Genomic DNA, 6,834 nt, shown 5'->3' on the forward strand with positions numbered 1-6,834 from the left:
TCATGAATACAAACATAGCAACTATGTTATCCAATGTTCAAAACATAACCAAATGAATATACAACAAGTCTAAGTCCATGATTTGAATATAGAAACCACTTCTAAAACACAACTAGATCATTGAGCAAATTGATAGAATTTAAATAGATAAACACAATTAAATTCTCTAGATTTCCGATTCAATTTCAATTATCCTCAATTTAGTACATGTTAAAGGGCATGGTAAGGTCATCACCTACATCTATTCTGAAACTCAATTAGGTTGTTAGAACAACAAAGTAGAACTTTAATTAAATCATGCTAATTTAAATCCCAAGGTTCTAAAACAACTTTAGATAGTCCCAATTTAATATATACTAGTAAACAAGTCATGGCCAATACAAATATCAAGTTAAAACCTTAATTAAGATAATAGGACCACAAAATAGATTTTAATTAATTCTTTTAATTAAAATCTCTAGATTTTGAAACTTAACCAAATGCTCTCAATTTAACATATCTTAGAGAACATGTCAAAGACTAATGTAATATCACATTACAAGCTTATTTCATGTAAGTTATACCTATGTAAATTTAACTTTCACTAAAGTTAAATATAAAATAAAGGTTACAATTCTCAAGTAATTAATCCCAATTTAATATATGTGAACAACTACACCAAAGATTAATTTTCTAGCATGCCACAATTCAATTCCAAGTTGTATATCACCATGAGAATTAAATCTTAAACAAGGAAATTAATTAAATGAAAGATTTCAAAACCTCACCGAATATTCTAAATCAAATATATGTGAAGCTATATGGCATGTAGATCAAGAATATCAAGTCGGAATTCAAATAGAGTTAATAGTGCACTCGGGGCAAATTAATTAATCAAATTAATTAATAATTACTAGTTTTCAAAACACCTCCAATTACTTTCAAATTCAACTATATTGAAGAGCATGCTAAGGCTTAATATAATATGTTAACACATATTAATTTCAAGCTAGTTAAGGCCATGTGAATTAATCTTTCACCTAAGATAAATATTAAATAAAATCTTTAATACTTATTCAAATGTTTCAATTTTAATACACGACAATGAGCATATCAAGGGGTAATATAAAATCATGCTACATGTTTAAACCAAGTCATGAGCAACCGGGAAAATTAGATCCCGTACAAGAAAAATAAATAATAAAATCTCTAGATTTTATATTTAATCATGCAAACAAGTAGTATAAGTATCACAAGCATGCTATATAATAAGAATTTAAACCTAGAATATCTCCTACCTCAATTTGAGATGAAAATCTCAAAAGCCATCAAAATGGAACGGCTCTGAATCCGACGAAACTACTAGGTTTTGTCGGGGACAACGCCGTGAACATAACCCCCATGAAAGCCCCATCAAAATCATAACTTGACCTCAAAACCAAACTCAAGAAATGGTCAAAATTGAATTCTAATATGGGGGAAAGGTAGAGCACGGCGAGGGGAGCAACAAACGTTAAGGCCGAAGACTTTCCATCAAGGAAAAGTGAACCAAAAGAGGAGAGAGAAGATGGCAGCACCCCTTGGGCTGCCATTGGAGCTCCAGGTCGTGCATGATGAGGTGAGAAGATGAAAAATGAAATATCTCACCCCCCTTTTATAGAAATCTCAAAAAGTGCCCTGAATGGGCCCCGCCGGGTCCGAAAAAGTAAAATTTGAGCAGACGCACTCAAATGGCAAAACTTTGTGAACAAAAAAGATTTAAAATTGTAAAATATAAATAACGGAAGAAACGGTGTCAAAAACTGAGTCCCGAGCAGAAAGTTTTGCCCAAAACAAGTTTGGCAAAAAATGGGGCCAGAAACCCTGAAACTGGAAAACATCGACCAGGAGGAAATTCCAAAAGTACACAACTTGACGAAATGTGAAAATGAATCCCGTACAAGGATCCAGGCTCCAGACGAGATATTTTACAATAACTTTTGTTAATTGCACAATGGCCCCTACAAAAAGGGTTAGCTGCGAAACTGCCCCAGAATGAAAATATCTTCCAAAAATATATTTTCTTAGATGCCCCTGAAATAAAATATCTTCAAAAGATATTTATGAAAAACACCCCAAGAAATGAAAAAGATTCTGAATAATTGTGCATCTATACCCCTGTGGACATCGGGAGCAACTAGAGTACTTTCTTACAAAAGTAAAGAGATGTATTTCGAGGAAACCACTCAAGATGAAGGCACGTGAAGTCAAAAACCAACTTCGAGCATGAGAAGTGAGGTTGTGCCAAAAACTAACAAACGGAGATAAGACGAAATAGGGAAAATGACAGAATAGGGAAAAGACGACATAGTGCATAGTGTTCGAAAAACGAAAAATGCGAAAATGACCCGGTCGTTAAAGGAAATTGTCAATTCACATGAAAGTGTCTCAGAAACCAATTCCGAGCACTCGAGATGACACTAAGCGACATGAAACATAGCTCAGAAAAGAAAATTAAACGAAAAAAATTCATTCGTAAAATTTTAAGAAAAATTAAAGGAAGGCAAATGACCGGGTCGTTACAAATCATCTGTCTATTGTCCACCTCAATTTTGAAATCAAGCTAATCAGTCTCCTCCTCCTCCTCCTCCTCTAAGAAATTTTTCTTTTGAGGAACAAGTGTTAACTACTTTCACTGATCTTAAAGCGAATACTCAACTACTCCATTCTCATTCTCAAGTTGTAGCTAAGTTGGAAGCTCAAGTTGGGTAAATAGCTAGAACTCTATCTCGTAAAGAGGATGAAAAACTGCTTAGTCAACCGGTGGCCAACCCAAAAGGGCAAACTTACATGATTGATGATATTAATCCTTCAAGTAGACATTATGAACAAGTTCAGGTCATCACCACATTGAGGAGTGGAAAAATCAATGATAATCAAGTTGAGGAAAAATGGGAATAAAGAGAGAGGTGTAGGATTGCAATTAATCCAATTATTCTAATTCAAAATCTTAGGGAGAATCCTTCTGTAATGACCCGGATTTTTCGGATAATTTTTTTTCCGTTGTCTTTTCCCTTCTGAGTTTGATTTCTTGTCGATTAGTGTCGTCTTGAGTGCTCTGGAGTGATTTTCGAGACTCTTTTCTGTGGATTGGCAACTTCCTTTGAGGACCGAGTCAATTCCGCATTTTTCATTTTTTGACACTATTCACTTTTTGTCTTTTCCCTATTTTATCTTTTTCCCTATTTCGTCTTTTCCTCGTTTGTCACTCTGTTTGCGTAACCACACTTCTTGTGTTCAGAGTTGGTTTCTAACTTTGCGTATCTTCATTCTCAATGATTTCTATGAGATACGTATCTTTACTTTCGTAAGAAAGTACTCTGGTTGCTCCCGGTGCCCGTAGGGGCATAAATGCAAAGTTCTTTGGAAACTTTTTCTCTTCTTGGGGTGTTTTTCATAAATATCTTTTGAAGATATTTTATTTCAGGGGTATCTAAGAAAATATCTTTTGGAAGATATTTTCATTCTGGGGTAGTTTCGTAGTTTTCACTTTTTAAAGGGACTATTGTGCAATTAATGAAAGTTATTGCTTAATGCCTTGTTTTGAGCTTGGATCCTAGTATGGGATTCATTTTCACATTTCGTCAAGTCGTGGACTCTTAGAATTTCCTCCTGGACGATGTTTTCCAGTTTCAGGGTTTCTGGCCCAGTTTGCGCCAAACTTGTTTTGGGCATAACTTTTTGCTTGGGACTCAGTTTTTGACGCCGTTTATTTCATTATTCATATTCTCTCATTTGGAATCTTTTTTGTTCATAGAGTTTTGCCGTTTGAGCGTGTCTGCTCGAATTTCACTTTTTCAGACCCGACGGGGCCCGTTCGGGGCACTTTTAAAGTTTTTCTATAAATAGGAGGTCTTAGAAAGAAAAATTAGATTTTTCTCTCTCTCTCTCCTCTCTCATGGCCGGTCCAAGCTCCATCCATGGCTGCCATCTTCTCTCTCCTCTTTTGGACTTCTTCCCTTCATTAAAAAGTGATGATGCCTTTGTGTTAATTATTCCCTTCGGCGAGGCCTACGATTCCAACCGATTGGAATCTCATTTTGGCCATTTCTTGAGTTCAAGTTTGAATTCAAGTTTTGTTTTTGATGGGGCTTCCTTGGGATTCATGTTCGTAGTGTTGTCCCTGACAAAACCTAGGAGTTTTGTCGGATTCGGAGTCGATTTATTTTGGTGGGGATTTGAGATTTCATCTCAAATGGAGGTAGGGAATGTTTTAGGATTTCTTGTGTGTTGTATTGTGTATTTGCCATGATTATACAACTTATATATGTGCTTTGTATCAAATTTAGAAAGTTATTAATTTTTATTTCTTTGTATAAGATTTAAAATTCATGATGATATATAACTTTGATTTGAATTGTGGCATGGTAGAAACTCTTGTTTTAATATGTTGGTTAACATATATTAATTTGGGATTAATTAAATAAGAATTGCTCTTTTTAATTAATATTTATCTTTTGTGAAAGATTTAAGTTCATGGCCATACCTTGCATGGAATTGAGTTGTGTTATGCTTCTAAATTAAGTTTTGGCATGTTTGTTAACATACTTTAATTTGAGAGCATTTGGTTGAGTTTTGAAATCTAGAGACTTTAATTAAGGTAATTAATTAAAATCTATTTTGGTGGTTTCATGGGCCTAATTAAGCTTGTGTGTGAATATATGTAATGACCATGATATGTCTATTAACATATATTAAATTGGGGCCAATTGGAAATGATTTGAAATCTAGAGAGTTTAATTATTTTGATGTAATTAAATTCTATCTTGTGTATCCTTGGATCTAATCATGTTTTAGAAGTTGTTTCTATTTTAAGAACATGGATTTAGACTTGTGATGTATTCACTAGATTGTGTTATATGCATTGAAGAGCATTGTTGTTAAATTTATATTCATGAGAGTATGTTTCTATATGAATATATTGTTGGCTTGTGATTTCGTAGTATTATGGATATGAAATGCTTATTATGCACAATTGAGAGTTATATTGCTAACTTGTTACTATGTAGTAGTAATGTGTATAAGTTGTTAACTTATTTATTTTGGAGTTGCTTGGGACATTGTTAAGCTGTGATAGCTAGGGTTTGGCTCTAGTACGGGGACAATAGTCCTCTAAGTCAAAAGTTCGCGCCTTGGGTAGGCTGCCTGGGGGTTAGTAGCTCCAAATTTGCCTTGTCTCGGTGGAAATCCGAGCTGTGATGTCCAAGTCTCCCACTATTTGTTTTCGCATTCAATTTTAAGTTGACAATCATGTTTACCTTGTTAACTTGTGGTTTTGGCTATTGGCGATTTTGATGTTGTTATGTACATCCATACTAAATTGCTATATTTAGTTGATTTCACACTTTTAGATTTCTAGTTAATAACTTAGAGAATCTATGTCTTGATGTGTGGTATTAGATATTCTAATTATACTAAATTGTTATATTTAGTTGATGTTGCATTTTAGACTTCAAGTTGATAACCTTGAGAATCTATATGTTGTTGCTTGTGTAAGCATGCTCCTATGTTGTTGCTTTGTGTAAGCATGAACCTATATTGCTAAAATTGCATGAATGAGGTGATTGATGCTAGAAATGATCTTAGGTAGCTAGGATGGTCCTTGAGTCTCACCTTTGACATAGACGTTAGGTGGAATGAACCACAATGATTAAATCATGCAAACTTGTAAAACGTAGGTCGATGCATGCTCATTTCCTACGAGTAGCTTTATGTTACTCACCCCTACGATACTATGGCATATTTCAGGTACAAGAATCAAAGTTGAGGTCTTCATTATGCTTGGATGGTTTATGGACTTGGAGACTTCCATTTTTGTGAAGGTTGGCTTGGAATGCCAATTATAGTCTTATATGTCAACATGTGTACAATTGATTCTTTATATGTAATGTGAACATGAGTACATTCTTTATGATGTATTTGAAATGTATGAGATGAGGCCGGAGGCCAATGACGTGTAATTTGTATCCTATGTAAATTTTGACTTCATGGAATATTATGAAAGTATTGAAAAATATTGAATTTTTGCTTCACCATGTTTGCATTGGGTGTGGGAATTCCATTTTGATTCTTCCATTAGCATTCATTAATCATGTATGAAGTATGGCCAAGGGCCAAATGGCATTTTGAAACCATCTCATGATTTTAAATTCCAAGTTTTCGTTTCAAACTTCGTTTTTGGCATTTTGGCCGTTGGGGGGTCATATTTTGTATTGGCCATATTTTTGGGCCATGGACCATTGTAGCATGTCTTACTAGGTAAGTTACGTTTGCGTACATGGTCGTTTCCGGGTAAGGATTCTTCTTTGGTGAAATGAGCCTCCTACGGACTCATTTTTCACTTTTGTTGCATATTCTGACCTAAGGGTATTTTGGAAATTTATTTTGGGAAATAAATTCTGTTCTTCACATGGTTGATTAGAAAATATGATTTTAGGGGGGGTTTCTTTTTCGTGTTTTTCCAGAAAATGCCATCTTGGCATCAGAAATCGCATCCGAAGTTCAGCTCTTAGTTTTTAAATTTAGCAGCTTTTTGGACCCTCTGGACCAGTTTTCTTGGGATGGCATTTTGGGCATTTCACACTGCGTATTTTTTTTATTTTCTCAAAATTCACGTAGAAAACTCGATTTTGAGGGGTGTTTCTTCTTTGTATTTTTCCAGAAAATGTCATCTAGGCCCTCAAATTTCCATTTTTTCCCGAAAAACCCCTGCTGCCAGGTTTTTGGGTCGCACCCTTACTGCCCCTTCACATCTAAATGGTTACGAGGGGTTTCGTAACTGGTTACATGAGTGTGGGCAGTGTTTTTGTCACTGTT

The sequence above is a fragment of the Cornus florida genome, unplaced genomic scaffold (genome assembly GCF_030987335.1).
Source record: "Cornus florida cultivar Cherokee Brave unplaced genomic scaffold, ASM3098733v1 CherokeeBrave_3.0.0_Hap2_Chr10, whole genome shotgun sequence".
Lineage (NCBI taxonomy): Eukaryota > Viridiplantae > Streptophyta > Magnoliopsida > Cornales > Cornaceae > Cornus > Cornus florida.